Source organism: Kogia breviceps, chromosome 10, assembly GCF_026419965.1.
Source record: "Kogia breviceps isolate mKogBre1 chromosome 10, mKogBre1 haplotype 1, whole genome shotgun sequence".
Classification (NCBI taxonomy): Eukaryota; Metazoa; Chordata; class Mammalia; order Artiodactyla; family Physeteridae; genus Kogia; species Kogia breviceps.
Window position 1 is genome coordinate 1,239,242 of NC_081319.1, and position 21,402 is coordinate 1,260,643.

The 21,402-nt window shown below is 62.0% G+C and overlaps 2 long non-coding RNA genes across 4 annotated transcripts; one reads left to right on the forward strand and one right to left on the reverse strand.

The window, feature by feature from the left end:
• Positions 1 to 6,977: 6,977 nt before the first annotated feature.
• Positions 6,978 to 21,323, forward strand: LOC136794949 (uncharacterized). Of its 3 annotated transcripts, none has more exons than XR_010842414.1 (4): positions 6,978 to 8,173; positions 9,654 to 10,560; positions 14,676 to 14,752; positions 21,197 to 21,323. It is a non-coding gene; the product is annotated as an uncharacterized lncRNA (long non-coding RNA). The 3 variants fall into 3 exon arrangements; XR_010842413.1 differs by lacking the exon at positions 6,978 to 8,173 and adding an exon at positions 8,706 to 8,744; XR_010842415.1 differs by lacking the exons at positions 6,978 to 8,173; positions 14,676 to 14,752 and adding an exon at positions 8,706 to 8,744.
• On the reverse strand, positions 14,003 to 20,655 carry LOC136794948 (uncharacterized). The gene is made up of 3 exons (XR_010842412.1): positions 18,612 to 20,655; positions 17,926 to 18,102; positions 14,003 to 17,535 (listed from the first exon to the last, which is right to left on the reverse strand). It is a non-coding gene; the product is annotated as an uncharacterized lncRNA (long non-coding RNA).
• Positions 21,324 to 21,402: the final 79 nt, after the last annotated feature.

Consider the following 21,402-nt stretch of genomic DNA (forward strand, 5'->3'; position numbering starts at 1 on the left):
TGGCGCAGTGGTTATGAATCCGCCTGCCAATGCAGGGGACACGGGTTCGAGCCCTGGTCTGGGAAGATCACACATGCCACGGAGCACCTAAGCCCGTGAGCCACAACTACTGAGTCTATGCTCTAGAACCCACAAGCCACAACTACGGAAGCCCACACACCTACAGCCCGTGCTCTGCAACAAGAGAGGCCACCACAATGAGAAGTCCGCGCACCGCAACAAAGAGGAGCCCCCGCTGGCCACAGCTAGAGAGAGCCCATATGCAGCAATGAAGACCCGGCGTAGCCATAAATAAAATAAATAAATTTATATATATAAAAAGAGAGATGGGTCAGGTGGAAAAAAATAGCTCAGTTATATGCTGTCTACCGGAAGCTCACTTCTAATCTAATGATGCAAGCAGGTTGAAAGTCAGAGAATGAAAAAAGTGACAACACCCAGCGCTGGCGAGGATGCAGAGCAGCAGGAACCCTCACCTGCTGCTGGGAAGCAGGTTGGCAGTTTCTTCGCGTAGACCTTTACCATACAACCCGGCACTCGTACTCCTGGGCATTGATGCTGGAGACATGGTGTCTTCTGTCCACACAAAAACCTGTACATAAATGTTCATAGCAGCCTGATGTATAATAGTCAGAAAGTGGAAACAACTTAAGCTCTCACTGCAGGTGAGCGTTTAAGCAGACTGTGTCCCAACAGCAGCAATAAAAACGGATGAAACTTTCAGAACATGCAACGGCTTGGCTGGATCTCAAGGGCATTATGCTGATCGAAAAAGGTCACGTGCTATGTGATTCCACTTATATGAAATTCTTTTTTTTTTTTTGGCCACACCACGCAGCTTGGGGGATCTTAGTTCCGGGACCAGGGACGGAATCCATGCTTCCTGCAGTGGAAGCGTGGCGTCCTAACCCCCGTGCCGCCAGGCAAGCCCCTGTATGAGATTCTTGAAATGGCAAGCCTGTGGACGTGGAGGGGGGGTCAGCGGCTGCAGGGGTTTTGGACGTGGTGGTGGGAGGGGTGGTTTTGACGGCAGGTGCAGCACAGGGGTGACGTGTCTGTGGTGGGGACAGTTCTGTGTCTTGATGGCGTGATGGTGACACGGATCTACACACGGTGAGGGACAACAGACTTGATACACACGTCACAGCGTGTCAGTGTGTGGCTTCAGTATTACACTGTAGTCACAGGAGACGTTAGCACTGGGGGGAGGGGGGGACGGGCCAGGGGCTCGGTTTATATTACTGGTGCCGCTTCTCGTCCATCTCTGTTAATTTCGAATTACGTGGCAAAGTTATCTTTCTTCACTTTGGTGCATCCGTGTGTGGTCATGAGGATAATGACGAGGAGAGCCCACAGATCTGTGCTTAGGTTACAAGAAAGTTAACGGTGAAGCTGCTGTTCTCTTGTTTATTACTTTGTCAGTCTGTCTGGCTTCCGGGGAAGGAAGCCACAGCCTGGAGGCCCAGACCGGAGGGTGCCCCTGCCCCGGAGCCCCTCGCCCGGCCTCGGGGTGCTTCACTCTCACGCCAGCGTGCTCAGGGCCGGGCCTCTGTCCGCAGAACCGAACCCCACCGGGCAGCCCCGGTGTTCCTGGCCTCACGGCCCACCGGCTGAGGCCCCCCCGGTGGGTGAGGGGCGGGGTGTGTCTGTGAGGCCGGCCCTTGCCAGCCCCAGGACAAAGGAGGGACGGAGGGGAGCTCTGTCTGCTGACAGGGGCCGAGCCGGGAGGCGGCCGTGCTCTGCCAGAGGCCCGGGATGCAGCTCTGCTCTGGGCCTGCCCCAGAGGCCCGGAGACCCTCGCCTCCAGCACAGCCCCTTCCTCACCCACAGGGCTGGCTGGAGTCCCTCGTTGCTGGGCGGTGGGAACCGTTGGGAGCATGGCAGGGTCGGTGGGCCCCACAGTGGGTGCCCCGGAAAATTCAGACGTCGGGGGGGGGGCTCCCAGGCCACCCTCACGCAGCCCCGCGGGCCCTGGGGACAGCCCCGCCCCCACGGCTGACACCGCAGCTCCTCGCAGACCGGCCCCCAGAACCACATCCACACCCATCAGACCAAACCAAAACGATCACGTGCTTGTGCACAAATACATACAGCCCCGCACAGGACGCACAGTCACACGCGACACGCAGGTCTGATTCACGCAGGCGGGCACGGAGGCACGCCGGGCGCTCGGTCACACGCTGGCACTCCGGGAGGGGGAGGGGCCTTCCACGCCGCCGTGACCAGGGCCAGAGACAGCAGAGGGACACCCCAAAAGGTGGCCGTCAGCCCTGCGCACACCGCCGTGCCCTCGGGTGCACCTCCGACCCGCCTGCCCCGCCGCCGTCTCGGACGTCACCTCCACCTGCAGGGCCACATTCCCCCCGCGTCCAGGGCCTGCCCCTGGGTCGTGTCCCTCACGAGGAGAGACCCTGGACCCGCCCTCACCGCACCCCACCCATGCCTTACGGGAATACCGACTGGGTGCTTGGGCGTCCTGCACTCGGGAAAGCAGCCTGTCCTGCCCTTGTGAACGTTTAGTAGAACATGAACACACGGTGCTTGTGGCAGGAGACCTCACCTAGCTGGGGGTGCCCTGCAACAGACATAGGGAGATTCGAAGCATGCGCAAGGGTCCTGAGGACGGAGCCAGGGTGGGGCCGGGGCGGCTGGTGCACCGTGAATGTGGCAGAGTGTCGGGGTCTCTGCTGGCTCAGGAGTTCACCTTTGTTCTCAGTACAGCGGGGGCCGCGGCAGGATCCAGGCCGGGAAGCGCTGTGAGTTCTGGGCCGAGGCCTGGCAGGGGCACCGGGGACCCGGGTGCCTCTGTGGGGACCAGGAGCGGGGGCGGGTGCAGCTGCGCAGCGGGTGTGGGTTCCTGTTTCTGGGCTCGGGTGGGGCAGACGAGGGAGGGGCAGGCCCCGTGCGGGCTCTAGGATTCCAGCGCAGGCAGTGGGTTGGACGGCGGACGCCTTGCTGACGCGGAAACGCTGGGGCGCGGGGCCCCACCTGTGCCAGGCCTCTCCCCGCAGGGCCACCGCCTCTGTGTTCCCAGCAAACCAGCTTCTCGGCGCCCCTTAGCGCTGGCGGGACAGAGTGTGCTTACATCCGTGATGCAACAGGGGAATGGCAGGAATCTGTGCTCAGGCGCGGAAACCCGAGGGCTCCTCCCGGGGCACGCGGTGCCGGCGGCACCTCGAGTCTCTGCTGATTTGAGTTATTTCACTGGGCGTGTATTATGCTACAGGGAGGAACCACAGCGACGAATTTTTAAGCATCTGGAGTTTCTAAACTTTTCCTTTTGAAAGAACTTTAGTTTGCCCAAGGAGGCACGAAGCTAGGAGCTTCCCGAACGGGCCACGTGACCGGGCGCGTTGATCGTGGCTAAGAAATGAAGTCGGCGGACACCGCTTACTGAAGACGCTCCAGGTCTCCCACCACGTCCCCTTTCTGGCCCAGGGTCCCGTCCACGACGCCACCTGGCCTCCCGGTCCCTCCGGGCTCGTCCCCCACGAGGCCCTCGGGGCCCATTGACGCTCTGGAAGAGCGCGGCCCGGTGACCCTGTAGGACGTCCGTCCCTCAGCTTGCATTGTCTGTCCCTTTCTCGCGATTCCACCAAGCTGTGGGTTTGCGGACAGAAGACCCAGAGACGGGCGCCCGCATCACCTCACGTCAGGGGTCCTGAGACACAGGCGTGTTGACCTTGAGCGCTGGTTAAGGTCCTGTCCGCCGGGACACCCTCTGCTGTCGGGTTTTAGCAGGTTTTCAAGCAGCGTAGGATTCCTCAGGGGTGGGGGAAGGAGTGGCCGGGGAGAGGCAGGGCAGGCGGGTCCCCGAGGGCCTTGACTGTGGGCTGGGACCTCCTCTCAGAGGCAAAGGGGAGTCTGAAGAGGGCAGAGCCGAGAGGTCCAGGTGGTGGGGCGGAAGCAGGAGAGGAGAGGATGGAGGGGCGAGGACGGGGAGGCCTCTGTGGAGAGCTTCCCTCGCCGGAAGGAGCGGAAAGTCGGGGGTTAGGGGCTGCCCTGCCGGAGGACGCCGCCTGCCCCCGGCCGGCCAGCCCCACCTCCTCCCGGGGGCCCTGCACAAACAGCTGCCCCCCGTGTGGGCCCCCCTGTGCCCTGGGCCTTGGGACCCCCAGGTGAGGGTGAAGGTTCAGGGCTTCATCCTGAACCTTCCCGGGGCTCCCCGTCCAGTGGCGCAGTCAGTGGACGGACCAGGCCGGGGGGGCACCGTGGAGCCCAGAGCCGAGTCTTTGCCCGGATCCTGCAGGCCCTGCCCCAGTCTAGCCGTCAGAGGTGACCGGTCTGCCCTCCCGCACCCGTCCCGGGGCCTCCTGCCCCCGGCCTCTGCCCCGAGCGTGGAGTGTGGGTGGGTGGCAGGTTCCGTCCCGTTACCTTTCGCCGCGTGGAGCAGGGTTTGGGAGGGACGTTGTGCTTCCTCTGGCTGTGGGTGGAGGATGGACGGCTGGGGGCCTGGGGGTGCGGCGGGGGGGCTCCCAGGAGGAGCCCCGTCACCCAGCGGGAGGGAGGCCGCTCGCACTCGGGTGACGGCGTGGAGCTGGCGGGGGCGATTCTGCGTGCGTCTGGGCTGGGCAGGGTCGGAAGGCGCCGCCGCTGGCTTGGCCGCAGGCTCCGGGGGTGAGAGAGCTCGGGAGGAACTGGGGGTGGCTGGCCTGCCGCCGGCCGCAGGTGGTCTCGGCCCGCTCCCCGGGGGCCCAGGGGGGCAGGGACGGGGTGGGGGGCAGATGAACACTTGTAGAGGGAGTGGATGGGCTGCCTCGGTCCCGTGCCCGTGGCCCCCTGTGGGACACCGTGGGCTCCAGGCTGCGGGCGTGGCCCCCCGGCCCGGGCGGCAGGAGGCCGGCCTCGCGGAGGCTGTGCCAGCGGCTGAGAGCGCCGCCTGCCTCCAGGAGCCAGTCGGGGATCACTAGTGAGCAGAGCGTATAACTAAGTGCTGAAGTGCAGCAGTGCCGGGCGGGGGCGTCGTGCTGGGCGGGGGCGCTGGGGCCGCAGCTCGTGCCCGGGGGGCTGCTGATCAGGGGGCGGGTTCAGGGGCGCAGAGCAGAGCAGGGGGTGCAGATGTGGAGGCCCCCCCACCCCACAGGAGGCCCTCCCCTCCTTGTCCCACGGTGAGAGACAGGCAGCCTGGTGGCCCGGGGCCGGGCCGAGTCCTGAGGGGCCTGTGCGGCAGGACGTCCCCGCCGAGGCCTCCAGAAGCTGAGAGTGCTGGGCCCGCCCCAGCGCCGTGGGGAGCCAGGGTCAGGGGGAGCCTTTCCAGGGGCTCAAGCAGATGGCTGTGGGCGCTGGAGCAGAGGGGGCCTGGGCTGGAAGGGGGCGGGGAGGCGGGGGCCGCGAGGGTCACGGGCGCCCCGCCCCAGGGCAGCCGGGCCGACGCTGGATCCTGGGCACCGTGTCCCTAGCACCGCGAGGGAGCCCGGCAGCGGGAGGCCGCCCCCCTTCGCAGCGCTGTGTCTGCAGCCTGGCTCAGCATGCTGGCCTGTTAAACAAATATTGTGACAGGCCCCTCCTGCACCCAGGGACAGCGGCTGTCACCAAGGCCACCGTCCCAGCACAGCCTCTCCTTCCAACGCCGAGGCAAGGCGCTCTGCCGAAAGCGCCGCAGCTTGGCCGCAGCCGAGGGAGACACCGCACGCGGGGGCAGGGCACGGGCACAGGGCCACCGCCGCACTCGGGCCTCAGCTCCACACACAGGCAGGGGGGACACAGCATCTATTTATCCACCCGGTGATGGGTCCCGGGTGCTGTCCTGGGGCAAAAATGTAAAACCACGAGGTAGAGGGGAGAGAGTATGACAGACGGGTGGTCGGGGAAGGCGTCGCTGAACTTCAGGGCGGAGACTCAAGGGAAGCAAAGGGGCCGATGGGGCCTCGGGGAACAGCAGGCGCAAAGGCCCCGGGGCAAGGCTGGCCTGGCACGTTCTCGGGCTGAGTGGGAAAGGGATAAGTGTGGCTGCGGTGAGAGGTACGGGGACAGATGGCGTGGGCGTTTCCTCTGAGGAAGCGGAGCACGGTGGGTGTGGATCTGACCCCTCTGGCTGCCAGGGGCGCGGGGTGTGTCAACAGCCCAGTGGAGAGGGAGGGGGCGGTTCAGAGCAGAGAGGGGCTGCAGGTGGAGGGGTCAGGTTTCTTTGGAGACCGGGTGTGGGGGGGAGGAGAGGGGAGAGCTGGGGAGACCCCACTGGTCCTGGGCTCCCTGAATTTCCTCATTCATTCACTCTGTCATACTTTCGTTTTCCTTCTGTTTTCGCCAGAGGAGGAGTGGGGAGAGAAACAAAGAAGTTCAGGGCAGCATTAATTAAGCTACAGGACTCAACGGGGGGTAACAGACCACTAGACCACGCAGCTGTCCCTCTTCCTCGCCATGCACACGACCTGGGGCCCTGAGACGCCGAGCAGGGAGACGGGGAGGGGGGGCCGGGGACCTAGGTGGCAGGGCACAGGCCTGTCTGTCCTCCTGGGGGGTGGCGGGCCGAGCCCCCTCCTGCGCTAGCTCGGGCCGGGGCCCCTCTTCCCCGTCACAGCCCCATCCTCTGCCCCCGCCATCCACAAGGCTGCCGAGGGGCAGTACCTCGGTCCTCCAGTGGCTGCCTGGGGCCGCATGCCCAAGCCCCCTCCCCGCCACACAGCAGCCCCACAGACTGGGTGCCCTTCCCCGAGGCTCTCTGCTCCCACTCTGCTCCGGATCCTGGCCACACTGTCCATGGTCCCCCTCGTCCTTCAGGTCAGGTCGCTGCCTCGGGCCCCCTCCGTCCCCGCCACGGACAGAGCTGCTCAGGGGCCACTCCAGCTGCCTTTTGAGCCTGTCCCCGCCCCTCTCTTCAAGCAGCCCTGGTCCCAGCCTCACTGTGTGACTGTGGGCGGGGCCCCTGCCCTCTCTGAGCCTCCAGGGAAGGGCTGAACCCCAGGATCTGTCAGCCCGAGGACCCGTGATCTTGGACCAGCTGGTCCTAAATCCACACTTCTCCTTGCAGGGCCCAGCAGCACCGGGCAGGACGGGGCTGCAGCCCTGGGAGAGCTGAGCCCACCACGGTGGTACAGCTGAGCAGCCGAGTTCAGTATCTTCGAACAAAGCCTCCAGATGGACCTCGGCTGCTGGGGAGGCCAGCCGGCTTTTACGCTGGCACGCGGGGACTTCCCACTAATTGGATCCCCAGGGAAGGAGAGCGGCCTCCATCCCCAGCCACCGCGCCCATCCACTCCTTCCTTCCTTCATTCATTCACTCACTGAACACCTACAGCGCAGGCGAGGGTGCCCAGCTCGGCTCTGGGGACCCTGGGGTGAACAAGATAAAGCCCGGCCCAGAGGCAGCTCGCCCACCCTCGGGTAGGGCCTGGTCACCGCGCGGTGGAAGAGTCTGGACTTTGTGCGGAGTGCGCTGGGAGCCTGGAGGGTGGGGCCTGCTGTGACCCCCTCCCACGGCTGTGCACAGCCCTCCCAGCCCTCTCACACCCGCCGGCCCACGCTGTCCCCCTCCAGGTGGCGGAGGGGAGAGGCTCTGGGCGGGCCGGCCCCAGCCCGCCTGCGTCGCACTTGGCCTTGTCCCTCGTCTCTGCCCCCCGCCCCCTGCCATGCAGCGTCTGAGGTTGCCGCCCTAGGCCGCCTCTGGTTGGGCCCACTGGCTGCTCCGCTGAGGAGGGACACGCACGCTACGGATTCTCTGAGGGAATCACAACCTCAGCCCCCGCCCCCGTGACCCCTCTGCTGTCTGCTCGCTTTCCGGCCCCAGAATCCCACCCCAGGCTTCCAAGACGTGGATCCAGAGGCCCCTACAGCCAGAGACCCCAGAGGGGGCCAACCCAGAGGGGACACTGAGGGCCACTCAGCCGCTTGTTCCCAGAGTCCCGGAGGGGCGCTGTAAAGGTGTGCATCCGGTCCCAGAGGCCCTGGCCCCGAGCCCCAGCCTGCCTCGGTCTCCCTGTGCGAAGGCAGCAGCCTCCGTTTGCCCCGCGAGGCCTCTCCGAGCTCACGCACCCGGTGCCTCAGGACAGAAGCACTTCGTCTCTGGATTCAAACTCAGCCACCTCTGCTTCCATCTGTGTGACCTTGGGCAGGTGGCTTAACCTCTCTGAGACTCAGTTTCTGCGTCCATAAAATGGAGCCGTAATTCATGGGGTTATTATGAGGATGCCATCAGACGGGTTGAGGGAAGCACGTAGCACACAGTAAGCACTCGGTAAGTGTGAGCAGGATCTGTGAGTCCTGAGCTGACCTGTGTCCCCCTCCCCAAGGGCTCAGGCCAAGGTCATGGCCAGTGTCCCAGACTGTGGCATCGAGGCCAGCTTCCAGAGAAGGCCGGGCTCCAGGCCACCTGATCCAGTGTCTCCTTGCCTGAGTGGCGGAGTCCCAGCTTGAGGTCGCCTTCACCCCTGACTCTGAGTCTCTGCCATGTGCCACGCACCCTGGTCCGCTGTGGAGAGCCGGCCAGTGGAGGCTGAGGCTGGGAGGGACCGCCGCAGGTCTCCTAGGGGTGTGTGCATTGGGGGGAGGGGGCATGCAAAGCAGAACCACGCAGGTAGGAAGTGGGGCTACTGGAGATCCGGTGGGGAGGAGCGTCCTGGGGAAGGTACGTTAGAAAGTTGGGGGGGGGGGGTGAGTCCCGCGAAGGGCGTGGGGGGAGGGTAGGTAGTGCCTGCGCAGGGAGCTTTGAGACTATGCTGGAAACGGCAAGAAGGCGGAAGAGCGATGTGCGGACCTCAGGAGAAGTCGGAGGAGTAGGTGACGTCAGCCAGGCAGGGCCTCTGCAGGTCTGCAAGCCACCGCATCGGGGTTCTATTTTAAGGTGACAGGAGCCCCCTGTGGGTTCCAAGGCAGCTCAGTGGTGGTGGTGGGGGGGGGGGGAGCTATTTCACTGCGAGGCCCACGGCAGGCCCCGCCCTGCCCTGGCTCTGACCCCAAGCCCCACAGCTCCAGGCAAGAAGACGAAACCGGAGGGAGGACCTGGGGGCCGGTGGAGGGAACCGGCTGGGGTCTGGGGATGTGGGCGCGAGGTGGGGTCGGGGTGGGGCACAGGCTGGGGCCTGGGTGGGATACCAGGTGGGGACCGGGGTGCGGACACAGGCCGGGGTGCCGAGGGCGCAGCAGGGCGGTGCCGGTGCACCGGGGCAGCAGCGCGCCTGCTCGACCCGCGGGGTCCGAGCGGAGGGTCCGCGGGCCTGGGCCCGGCTCTGCCCCGTCAGCTGCAGCCCCGCAGCCCAGCGGCGGAGCTAGCGGGCCGACCGAGCGCGCCGTGGCCGGAGCGACACCGCCCCCTGCCGGCGTCGCCAAGCATCGCGCCGCTCTGCGCCGGGAGGGCTGCGGGGCCGCTGGGGGCGCAGGACGTGGGACCCACGCCGGGGGGTGCGAGGCGAGCGCGAGGAGGAGGCGCGCCCCGTCCCCTCGGACAGCCTCTCCTGCCCTGGGTCTCGTTCACAGCGGGGCGGGCCAGGGTCACCCAGTGGGAGTGGCGGCGCTGTCCACGCGGGCCTGCAGGCTGCACAACCTCTGAGCCTCAGTTTCCGGGTCTGTAAAAAGGGGTCATCGTACCCGCACCCGTCTTAGAGACTTCATCTCTCAGACCGTTAAACCCCCTGCTGGAAGAGTGCAAGTGCTAAATTCTCCACCAATTTCTAGACAGTTTTCGTCCAAATCTGCCTTTTTCGTTCATTTTCTCTTAGCTCTGGAGCGAAACACAAGTGACACTGAACTGCAGAGTTTGATACGTAAAGATCGCGCATTTTGAGAAGCAAGGACCCTCCAAAGTCAAGCAGCTTTTAGCCTATGAAAAGATGTCCGGACGGCTAAAAATTTAAAATGCGCTTAAAACAAAAGGAAAAAAAAGTCAAAAGATAAATGACAAACTGGGACAAGTGTTCGTAACTCACATCGCAGAAGTCTCATATGGGAATCGGCATGCTTTCCCTGTGAAGGGCCACGTGGTAAGTACTGTCCGCTTCCAGGCCACAGGCTCTACTCAACTGTGCTCCAGGGGAATTTTATTTATTTAAAAACATAAAAAGCCAGTGTGCCTGATTTAGCCCACAGGGCATAGTCCGGTCTCATCTAACCAATATCTGAAGAGGTCCTAGAAATCAAGAAGGGACAACCCAATAAAAAATGGGTAGAAAACATGAATAGACGGTTTTTAAAAGAGGAAACTCAAAGGCCCTGAACCGATGTGACAAATGCCTGGCTTCACATGTGATACGAGAAATGGAACGAAAGACCCAGAGATCCCTGCTTCCCACCGGTACGCACCTCCGTCAGGTGCGCATACACCGACTTGGCGACGCCGTGGGAAACAGGTCCCTGCCATGTCGCTGGTGGGAGCACACAGCAGGCACCCTCGGGAGGGGACGCTGTTTGTCCATCAGGCTTTCCCCCGACCCAGCAACCCGCGCCAACCCTGGCCCCTGCAGGCACAGCCGGGTACCGTGTTGCCAGGGTTACAGCAGGAGGGCCACTGCTGCTGTGTTTGTGATGGTGAGATCACAACCCGCCCAGGAGCTGTATAGAAACTCTGCCTCGGACGCCCCCGGCGGAATAGTACGCAGCTGTTAATGGCAACAAGGAGACTCCTGGCAGGTAAGGGGAAATCTACGTGCCGGTAGACGTTAAGGGAAAAAACCGACGTACAGAACTGGGTGTGGGAGTAAGAGGCCTGTTGGTTTGTGTTTATACTCATGTAAAGAAACACTGGAAGGATCCCTAAGAAACCCAGCAGGTGTGTACCCGTCTGGGCAGTGGCGGTCAGGTGCAGGGAGGAGAGAGAGTACTCAGGATTGGTCGTTGCAGCTTTGAAGCCCCGAGAGGATGTATATTCTAGTCAGAAGTTTAAAACTTTGAAGTCAGTGCATATGGCTTTGTTGGAGCGAGGGAAAGGAGCCGAGCACAGGAGAGTGTGTACAGGATGCTACGGTTTGTGGGGGAAAGGCACGTTCCCTGATGTGTGGAGCTGCTTTGGAAGGACAAGCCCTCCCCACAAGATGCTGCCGCGGTGGCCTCTGGGAGGAGCTCGGCCAGGGCTGGAGGGAGACGCCCTTCACCGTTGATCCGTTTGGATGTGGTGGATTAGTATTTTCTTTCTTTATTTTTTACCACATACATGTTTCGAAGTTTTCAAATCAAAAAAAAAAAAGGAGAAGAAGCAGCAGATGGGAGCCCACGGGCTGCTGAAATCATGCAGCAGCTCCCCAGCGTTGACTGCGCCTCGAGCTGGGCTCTGTTCTAGGGTTTGCACGTGCTGAGCAAGTACCACTGCCTCCCTTTTATAGCTGAGGAGACGGAGGCCTGGAGAGCTCGGGGCCTCGCGAGGTCAGGGCCTCGCCTGGCATCACACGCTGGCGGGCATGCTGCCCGTCGAGTCCCCAAGACGCCCCCAGGCCAAGTGGAAAACAGACGCAGTCCCACCTACTCAGCACTGGAGTTCCCTCTGTAGAAACCTCTCAACGGGTTGCCCTACCTCCCAGGACAGGAAGCTCACCACCTTGCAAGGAGGGGATTGCGTGGCCCGTGGGTTCTGTTAAAAAGCTCCTCCGCCCTCCGCGGTTGCGCTTCCCCGCCCCTGGCTCTGCCCTGGGGGGGCCGCCTGCTCCTCGGTCAGGGAAGCCGCACGGGCACGCGGAGGCCGGAGCCGCCGGCGCCGGGCTTCAGGCTGCGCGGTGCTGGTCGCCGTGCGCCGTGCTGGGCGACTCCCCTTCCCTCCCAGCGCCGTCGTGGATAGCGCGCCCCTTCCACACGAGTGCCCTGAGCGTCACGGGACGGCGCAGCCCATAGGCAGCCCCTCCTCTCTGCTCCCTGCGTTGGCCGTGGTAACCTCTGGTCTTGCCTGAATTCGCTGAGACTGGGCATCCCTCAGGGCCTTTTCACTTGCTGCTCCTGCTCTCTGGAGAGCTCTGTGTCTGCACCCTCCCCTGCCCAGCTTCAGAGCAGGAACGTGACCTCCTTGGAGAGGCCTGACCACTCGAGCTGGCCCTGTTCCCCCACCCGTTCCCTTTCCCGTCTTCCCATTTCATCCTCGAACTGTCTCGCTTCTTTCTTTTTTCTTTTTTTTTTTTTTTGCGGTACGCGGGCCTCTCACTGTTGTGGCCTCTCCCGTTGCGGAGCACAGGCTCCGGACGCGCAGGCTCAGCGGCCACGGCTCACGGGCCCAGCCGCTCCACGGCACGTGGGATCCTCCCGGACCGGGGCACGAACCCGCGTCCCCTGCATCGGCAGGCGGACTCCCAACCACTGCGCCACCAGGGAAGCCCCTCAGTCTTTACTAAGAACTCGTGGTCGCACACGGGAGGGTAGGTGTGTGCAGGATTCATATTCATCTTCCAATTCGGGTTTGTTTTTCTCACCCGCAAAGCATCACTCGCTTCCTGCGGGGACGCAAAGCCCCACAGCCCTGCTTCCTCCCTGGTCCTGACTTGCTTTACCCAAATGGGCTCAGAGCATTTAGACTGTTCTCAAGCTGCAGCCTTTTTTTCACGTGACGGTAAAGAAGGCTTCTCTTCCCAAGGAAGGGAACCGCCTGCATCTGGTCCGAGGGCCGAGTGCCGCCGTGCTCTCCTGCCACGCCGGAATCCAGAGAGCTGCCAGCTTATGAGCTGCGCTGCAGGGAGACTCCCTGAAGCTGCGTCTCGACCCACATCCTTCATTCTGTCTTTCAGGCAGCTTCCCAGAGGCGGAACTTCTAGCTCACGGGGCGTGCACTTTTCTGTGGGGAGAGCGGCGCGTGTTTGAAATGTGTGTGTGTTTCTGTCGTGCGTCTCTGGGCCGGCGCCCGCGGGCTCATGCAGGTTCCCCCGCAAACCTGCAGCTGCAGTAGCTTTGTACGCTGGGCGTGTGTGCTCGCCCTCCGCCCTTCTCAGAGCCGCTCAGCGCTGCCGCCTCTGCCCGAGAGCTGGGAGAATGCACTAGCGTCCCCGCACCTGCCGCTGCCCTTCCCTGCGGACTCAGCGCTGGAGGGGCTGCAGACCTCACCCTGGCCCCTGAGCTGGGCCAGCTCTCCTCTGCCCTGGATCCTCCCGGTAACCAGGGTCAGACACCCAGCCAGCCTGGCCTCACGACACGGGGAGAAGCCCATGTCATGCGAGTCCAGGACCTCAGGCCCACGTGGATGCGAGCATGGAAAGAAGTCTCCGGAGTCTCCATCTGTCCCTTCGTTCTGGTTTGCTCTGTGTTCTCGGGCCGGCCTCCCGTGTGGAGGCAGAGGCACCTGCAATGAAGGGAGGTTGTTTGAAGCTGAGCCCGAACCTTCACCACAGGTGATGCTCCCACAGCCCCAGGTGCTGTCAGGCTGGATGTCTATGCTCCAGTGAACTCCTACTCGTCCTGCAAAACTTATCCCGATGTCACTTCCTCCGGGCAGCCTTCCCTGGCTCCCGCTGGCAAGGTTGGCCCAGGATGACCCATCTCTGCCCTCTGAGCATCCATCGTCTATCAGTGCTCTGGTCATAGCCCTCTTCATTCCATGAGAGGGAACTTAGGATGAGGATATTTTGATCACTTAAGGGATCATTTCATTAATTCATTCATTCAACCAATATATATTGACCACTTACTAAGGACAGGGCCTTGTGTCGGGGCCCCCAACAGAAATCGCAGTAACCAGATACCATCACAAATAGATTCAGCTCTACAAAGGCAGTGCATGAAGGAGAGGCAGCATAATACAGTGGTGGAGAGCACGGGCCTGAGCCCCACTGCCTGGGTCAGAACCACAGCCCCACCACTTTCCAGTGGTGGGAGCTTGGCCAGGTCACCAAACCTCTGAGCCTCAGTTTTATCATCTGTAAAATAGGGACAATAATAGCACCCGGGGAATTCAATGTCTCAAGGATTAAGGGGGCCGCCGGACGTGCAGGACCTTCCAGCAGCGCCTGGCGCTTGGGGCAGGAGCCGTACACGTGGCTCTTCTGCAGACACCCGAGTGCAGCCTAAATAAATAAATAAAGGTGACGGTGCTGAAAGTGCACTAAAATTCCAAATAAAACGTTGTCAAATATGTAAATGAATCCTGAGCTGGGTCTTTAAAAAAAATTTATTTATCTTTGGCTGCATTGGGTGTTTGTTGCTACGCGGGTTTTCTCTAGTTGTGGCGAGCGGGGGCTGCTCTCTGTTGCGGTGCGGCGGCTTCTCATTGTCGTGGCTTCTCTTGTTGCGGAGCACGGGCTCTAGGCACGCAGGCTTCAGTAGCTGTGGCTCGTGGGCTCTAGAGCGCAGGCTCAGTAGTCATGGCGCACGGGCCCAGCCGCTCCGCGGCCTGTGGGATCTTCCCGGACCAGGGCTCGAACCCGTGTCCCCTGCATTGGGAGGAGGATTCTTAACCACCGCGCCACCAGGGAAGCCCGAGCTCGGTCTTTTATACCAATATATCAGGTGTCATGCCTGAGAGGGCTAAATACAGCACCCGATTGGGACTTTGTTTCCCGGACCAGGCCTCTGGGTTCTCGATGTTGTTGGCGGGTGAGTCCCGGCCGGTGGGGGGGGGTGGGGCGCAGCAAGAAGAGCGCATGGAGGCCGCTGATTCTAGTGTCGGGTGGGAAGTTCCCAGGCCAAGTCGCCAAGCTGAATTAGAGTTCACAGCTGGAGCCAAAATAATACCCCATGCAATTCCTGATGAATTTAACTAAATGACTGTAAAACAGTATGACTCAGTAACCATAAAAATTCACAGCCACGAGCAATCTCCTTCCGTCCGTGTCTGGCAGGTTAGCGCTGGGAAGCTCGGAGTCACGGGGGCCCACAGACCAGGGTGCTGGAGCCCAGCCAGGGAGGTAGGCGCCAGGTAAGGCAGGTGAGGAGGGCGGGGCCTCTGGGGGTCTTGCTGAGGCCTCTGGGAGCCAGCCGGGGGCGGGGACCCGGGGAGGGCACAGAGGGACAGAATCGGAGCTGCATTTTTCAAGAGCCTGTGGCTTCGGCCTGCAAAGGGGATGGGAGGGGTGCCGTGGTAGCGAGGACGACGCCATAGCTAGGAGTAGAATGCACGGGACCTGGTGACAGGATGGGTGTGGACGTGAGGGGCGGGCAGTGTTGGGAGGCCCTTCAAGGCCTGGCTTCTGGAGCTGGGGGGCAGGGATCCCCTTTGGAGCGTGCTCTCCTTAGCCGGGGGCCAGCTGGCGTTGGGGAGGGGCATACCACAGGTGAGCCCACCTCCCCGTTTTCTGGGGAAAAGTCCTCCTTTGTACCTAGGGTCCCTGTGTAATTATAATTGTGCCCCCTTTCCAAAGGGTCCCTGTTTTCCTCTGCATAATAAATAAATATAAATAAATATCAAATGGATGAATGGATGAGGAAAAGAGGTTCCTCACAGCGGCAGCAACCCGGCAGCCTGTGGTCCCGAACTAGATTCTTTTGCCGTAAAGGACACGACGGGGGGACCATCGGCAAAGCGTGTGTGGGGTCTGAGGCTTGGACGGTGCTGTCGTATCCGTGTGCTTTCCTGACATAGGTTCCGGCGTCGTGGTCACGCAGGAGGAGTGTCCGTTTGAGGGAAATACACAAACCAGCGTCCGTGGTTCTGGGCATCACGGAGCCCACGGCTCTCAGAGGTGCAGGGAGAGTTCTTTGCTCCTTTTCTGTGCGTCTGCAGCTGAGACTTGGCGGGCGAAGGTCACTCTTGGCAGCAGAGGCGGGCCTGCACCAGGCTCCCTGCCTTCCCGCCTCTGCACCCCCGCCCCCGCCCCCCAGGCCTCGGAAGGGATTCCCTGCTCCGATGCTCAGCGTCCCCAGCGGGACGCGATCAGAGAGGTCAGGTCTGCGACGCGCCCCCAGCGGCCCCCAGCGGCCCAGGCGTCCGGCCGTGGCTGTTCTGAGATGTGCCGAGGATTCCGGGCACGCGGGTGTCCTTCCGGGGGGCCCGCGAGCAGGGCCGGTCAGCACGTCTCCGGCAGGCAGCCACGTGTGCGGTCACTGCGCCACCAGCGCCCTGGGAAGGGGGGAGGAGCCACGCAGCTGCCACAGCTGCCACAGCCCTGCCGGGCCCCGCCCTGGGCTCCAGGCCGTGGGTCTGTCCCACCGTCCTGAGCTGTTTGGTCTCAGGCCTTCTTTACGCTCAGATCTATTGACGGCCTCGAAGAGCCTTTGTGGCTGGGAGTTTTGTCTACCAACATTTACATATTCGAAATTATATACTCAAAGTTTAATTTCAATGACAACCAAAGCACACGTGCCTTCGGCCGTCAGAGCTATGACGCTACCACACGCTGGTCTGGAAGATTCTACGGTGCACTCGTGAGAGGATGAGAAAGGCTGGAGCATCTCACACTACTACGAAGATGGCTTTGACCTCAGGGACCCCTCGAAGGCTCTCAGAAGCCCTGAGGGGTGAGGACCCCAGTGTGAGAGCCCCTGGCTTGTGCCCTGATCGCCACCATCGACCACCGGGAGGAGACTGGAGCTGCCGACGCGGACGCCCCTGACCCCGGCAGCTCCGTCCTCTGGATCCGCCCCGGAGCCCCTCGAGGGCACGTGGGAACCGGAGAGTCAGAGGTGGGACGCTGCTCGCTTTCACGGCTTGGAAACAACCTGAGAGAGAGACTTGACAAGTAGACGATGCTCTGTTTACAGGACAGAGTGCCGTAGGAAGTCTCAACGTAGGAAAAGTCCCCCACACAAAACTGAGTGAATGAAAACCGAGTCGGGGAGGAAGAGCTCAGAATGAAGCCGGCTGACTGACTCGGAGCGCGGCGCTGTTTGCGGATGCACAGACGTGTGCTGCGGAGATAAACACGAAGCTCAAAGACGGCGGGAAAGCGGTTCCCTGGGCGTTGGGGGCGGAGTCAGGAGGGAGGCTACACGGGGGCTTTCGCTGTATCCATGATGCTAAATTCATAAAGCTGTTTTCAAAGCGCCATCCAGGGACTGTGGGGAAATGGAAAGCAGACGAGCTGGCGGTGCGTCGCCAGCTACCGATGGTCTCTGTGTCCCGGGGTGCGTGGCGGAGACCGCCAGCTGCCTCCCTGCCACCCCTTTTCTTTCTTTCTCACTGATCTCTTGGGGGCAGCATGTACCAGCTCAGAAAAGAAAAGGAAACCCTGCCACGTTCAGCTTCCCTTGCGGCCCGGCGGCCACCAGGGCCCACGGCAGTTACTCAGCGCGGCCTGGGAGAAGCTCCTCGGGCACGGGGGACAGTGGCAGCAGGGCCTCTCCTCCCCCACCTCTTCCCGCCCATGGGCCCCCTGTGTTTATGAGGACGATGAGAGCCAGAATTTGGAGTCAGAGCTGAAGGGGAAGAGCAGGAATGTTCCGGAAGGCCACCCTCACCGGGGCTGTTGGATGACTCCGGGGGGCGCTACCACCCATGCCAGGCAGGCCAACTCAGGGCAGCCCTCGGTCCCCGTCCCGGGCAGGCCGGCCCCAGGGAGGACCGTGCCTTCGGGGCCGCTCTCCAATCTTCCCCTGGAACCGGGCCCACCTTCCCGATTCGACCCGGGCCGAGTGGAGCTGATTCTGCGTCCCGGGGCCTCCTGGGCGCCTAACGAGATATTGACCGCAGCCCAGCTTTAAACACTCTTCACGGTGGGTGGTGCTTGGGTCTTGATTTGCTGAATGATTCAGCTGAGTCACCACCTGCAAACAATATGAGAAATAAAACGCTGGCCTGGCTCGGGCACCCAGCGCGGCTCCCGCCCCTCGGGCTGATGACCCCCGGAAGGTCCTGCCTGGAATGTCCTGCCTGGAAGGTCCTGCCCGGAAGGTCCTGCCTGGAAGGGAGCTGCTCGGTGCTGGGCCTGGGGGCCGAGGAGGCGCAGCAGCGCCGCGTTCCGGTGGGGGATCCGCCCGCGAGGGGCCTGCTAGGGTCACAGGTGAGGAACGGCGGAGCCGGAGCAGGAGCCGGCCGGGGTGCCGCGTGGCCATAGGGACCCAGTGCTGCCACAAACACCAGGGGCTCCCTTTACCCCCAGGCAGCCCGCCGGGGGTCCTCCGCACTGCCCCCCCCGCCCCCCGGTGCAGACTGGCCTGGAGTGGCTACAGCCTCCCCGCCTTGGTCCGATGGCCCCGGCGACGAGGCTCGGAGCCCGTCTCCTGAGGGAGGTGCGTCTGTGAGCCGGGGCAGCTGGAGCAGGGCTGGAGGCCTGGGGTCAGATGGCGTCCGCCTCTGGTGGCCGTGTGACCTCTGTCCCTCTGCTGCCCCGTCTGTAAAGGGGGCATTGTGTCAGTGTGGGGTCCTGAACACAGGACCTCGGGGTGTGAGTGTACGTGGAAACGGGGGCCTTTAAGGAGTCATTAAACGTGAATGGGGCCATCAGGGTGAGCCGTAATCCGGTCTGACGTGTGCTTGTAGGCACAGGGACACCAGGGCTGTGCACACACAGGGGGACATGGCCAGCACGCCGAGGACAGAGGCCTTGGGAAAAGCCAACCCTTGATCTTGGACGTCCAGCCTCTGGAGCTGTGAGCAGAGGTCTGTGGGTCAAGCCCCGCCCCCCGCCCGTGGAATCCGTTACAGCAGCCGAGCAGACACATACACCGTTGGTCGTGGGTCGCCCCGTCACCTCCAGGGCTCCTGGCCACAGGACCTGCAGGTTTCAGAGCTGCGCTGTGTCAGAGCCACACCCGGGCTGGGGGACCCTCTGCAGCAGCTGAGTGAGTGCTCTGCGCCCTAAACCCACAGGGGAGCCATCTTGTCTGCAGCCTGGCCTCACCCGTGCCTGGTCCCCGGTGCTCGGGGACAGAAGGACCTCACTCCAGAGGGAATCCCACCTGTGTCTTCCCACAAGCCCCTGCTGCCTCTGTAGCCCAAGGCATCTGGAAACAAAGTCAGAGGTCGTCCACCAGCCGCCGGCTCCCTCAGCAAGTAAGCCCAGGCCCAAAGTCCCTCTGATGGGGAGGGAGAAGGGTGGGCTCAGGAAGGAAGAGACACAAGTGGGCGTCTGGAAACAGCCTGTCTCCCTCGTGTGACCCCTTGGGGGACCCATTAGGGTTTTCACGTGTTTCCCTTCGGGTCGGGATTGCCGTAAACAAGATAGTCTTTCTCTCGTGAAGGAGAATTCTGTTCTGTCGTGTAGCAGCGCTGTGCTGGTGTGGCAGTGCCGTCGTCATTAGGGACCGTCCTTGTTGACTAGCTTCCCAAAGTCACCTCATCATCCAGGCTGGCTGCTGGAGTCAGCCATCACATCTGCATTCCAGGAAGCAGGAAGGAGAAAGGCAGGAGGACAAAGGAGCACATCTCCGAGCTCAGTCAGCTCCCTTTAAGCAGCCTGTGCTGAAGAAAGTCTCACACTCCTGCTAACATCCCAATGACCAGGACTTGGTCACCTGAGTGAATGTAAAGGGGCAGGAATGTCACCTTCTATCTGGTGCTTCACTGACCCTCAAAACATCCTGATGCAGTTACTGAGGAAGGGAAAATGAATATCGCCTGGCCACCGGTCACCCGCAGCCCTGTGTCACCGATGAGGAAACCGAGGGTCACAGAGGCATGACGTCAAGGCCCACAGGCTGTGGGCGGCAGGAGGCCGTAAGACTGGGACGTGGAGCCAATATGGCGGACTCGTCGTCCACAATGCCCCACATCCTGGCCACTCTGTGGCGTGAGGTCTGTTCCCACCTAGACTCAGCACACGGGGTGTGGTTCCAGCAGAACAGACATGAGCACGGCCTTGTGGAACAACCGAGAATTTGAACAGCACACGGCACTGGTGAGGCTGTGCTCACAGGGGTCAAAACTGGTACAGCCTCTTTGAAGGGTGTGTCGGTTCAGATTAGGTTCGATTATGAGTGAGAGAAAAATCCAGAGTGGTTTAAGAAAGACAGATGTTTATTTCTCTCTCACATCCAACAAGTCGTCCAAAGGAGGAAGTCCAGGGCTGTTACGGGTGCGCTAGTGTCGGGGACCTCGTCTGCTTCTACCTTGCTGCTCTGCCATGAGAGGCTCCCATTCCAGGATGCCCCGATGATTCAAGATGGCTGCTACAACTCCAGCCATTACAACCACATCCCAGTTTGCAAGAAAGAAAAGCCTGTCCTTTCTCTTCAAGGAAGTTGCACACACACTTAACATCCCACTGGCCAGGACCTGCAAGGAAAGCTGGAAAATGTAGTCTTTGTTCCAGGCAGCTGTGTATCCGGCTACAAATCAGGGATCCTATGACAGCAGAAGAAAAGGAGAACACGTACTGGAGGACAGCGATTAGTCTCTGCTGGAAGACTGAGAGACTAATTAACTAGTTAAGGCTGTGCTCCAGCAATCCCACCTGTGTGAGTTATTTGTAAGGATTTTGGTTGCTGCATTGTTTGTTGTTGCAAAACATATTAGGAACCAAGGTCCCTCCCAAGGGGACTGGGTAAATCATTCGCCACGTATCCGGAACGTTCGCAGCTCTCCCACCTGACGTGGAATGAGCCCAAGACCAGGTGTTAGCATGGGAAACGAGCTACAGACATTCACTCTGCCACGCTAGGGGTAATGTGCACACATGCGTGTGAACAGAGGTGCTCCTGGAGGGTTAGGAAGACCCCGGCCTTGCGGTGCTTCTGGGGAGGGGGGCAGAGTGGCGGAGGTTCCCGCCAGCCTCCACGGTCCACCAGCTGCCCTGCAGCGGGCACCAGGCGTCCCGTGCCGCCCCCTCTACCGAGTCATCACACGGAGCCCACGCAGGCAGCCGCCGTGCCGTCTTAGACGCAGCCCGTCGACGCTGCCGATGGCGAGCCCAGCTCTGGATCTGACGATCAGTTCCTCCCTGTCTGGCCCCCCACACCTGCCCGGCTCGGAATGCCCAGCTGGCTGCCCTCCCCACCTAACGGCCTGCTGTGAGAGCTGCGGGGTGGCAGCCAGGCCGGGCACTGGGAGGAGCCTGCAAGAGCCCCTTGGAAGCCCCGCACGCCCCGGAGTCCAGCTCGCTGGCTGTGCCCACGCCTGCTGCCAGCCCTGGATCCTGGGGAGCCTGGCTGCTGGTCCCACAGTCACGAGCCATGTCGGAGCTGGTGCCCTCGGTGCCCTCCTGAGAAAGAAGGTGGGCAGTGGAGGTGCAGCGCGGCCTGGCCCTCAGCACCGCAGGGCCCCGGGCTTTATTCGGAGCACCTTCAGCGCGTGACATCCATGATTATGAACGTCAGTCCCCGCATCCTACCTTCCGAGGGCCTGCTACGTGCCGAGCGCTCTTCTAGTGGCTAAAGATAACTCCTGTGGTCACCGTCGCTCCACCACCACGTGCCAGCAGCCACAGCTGCTCTCTGCTAGTCCTCACAGACAGCCCTGTGAGACAGGCCTTCCACCCCCATTTCACAGATGCAGAAACGGAAGCTGCAGGAGGGCAAGTGCTGCCCCGGATGACAGCGCGTGGGGGGCAGACAGGACAGCGCACACGAACCCCGGGTCTTTCCACGGCCGTCCCCTCCGCTCCGACGGGGCCTCGCGGCAGGTACGCCGGGCTCCCAACGCAGAGGGGCGCCCCAGCCCCCCCGGTATCCCCGCACAGCCTTCACGGCAACACC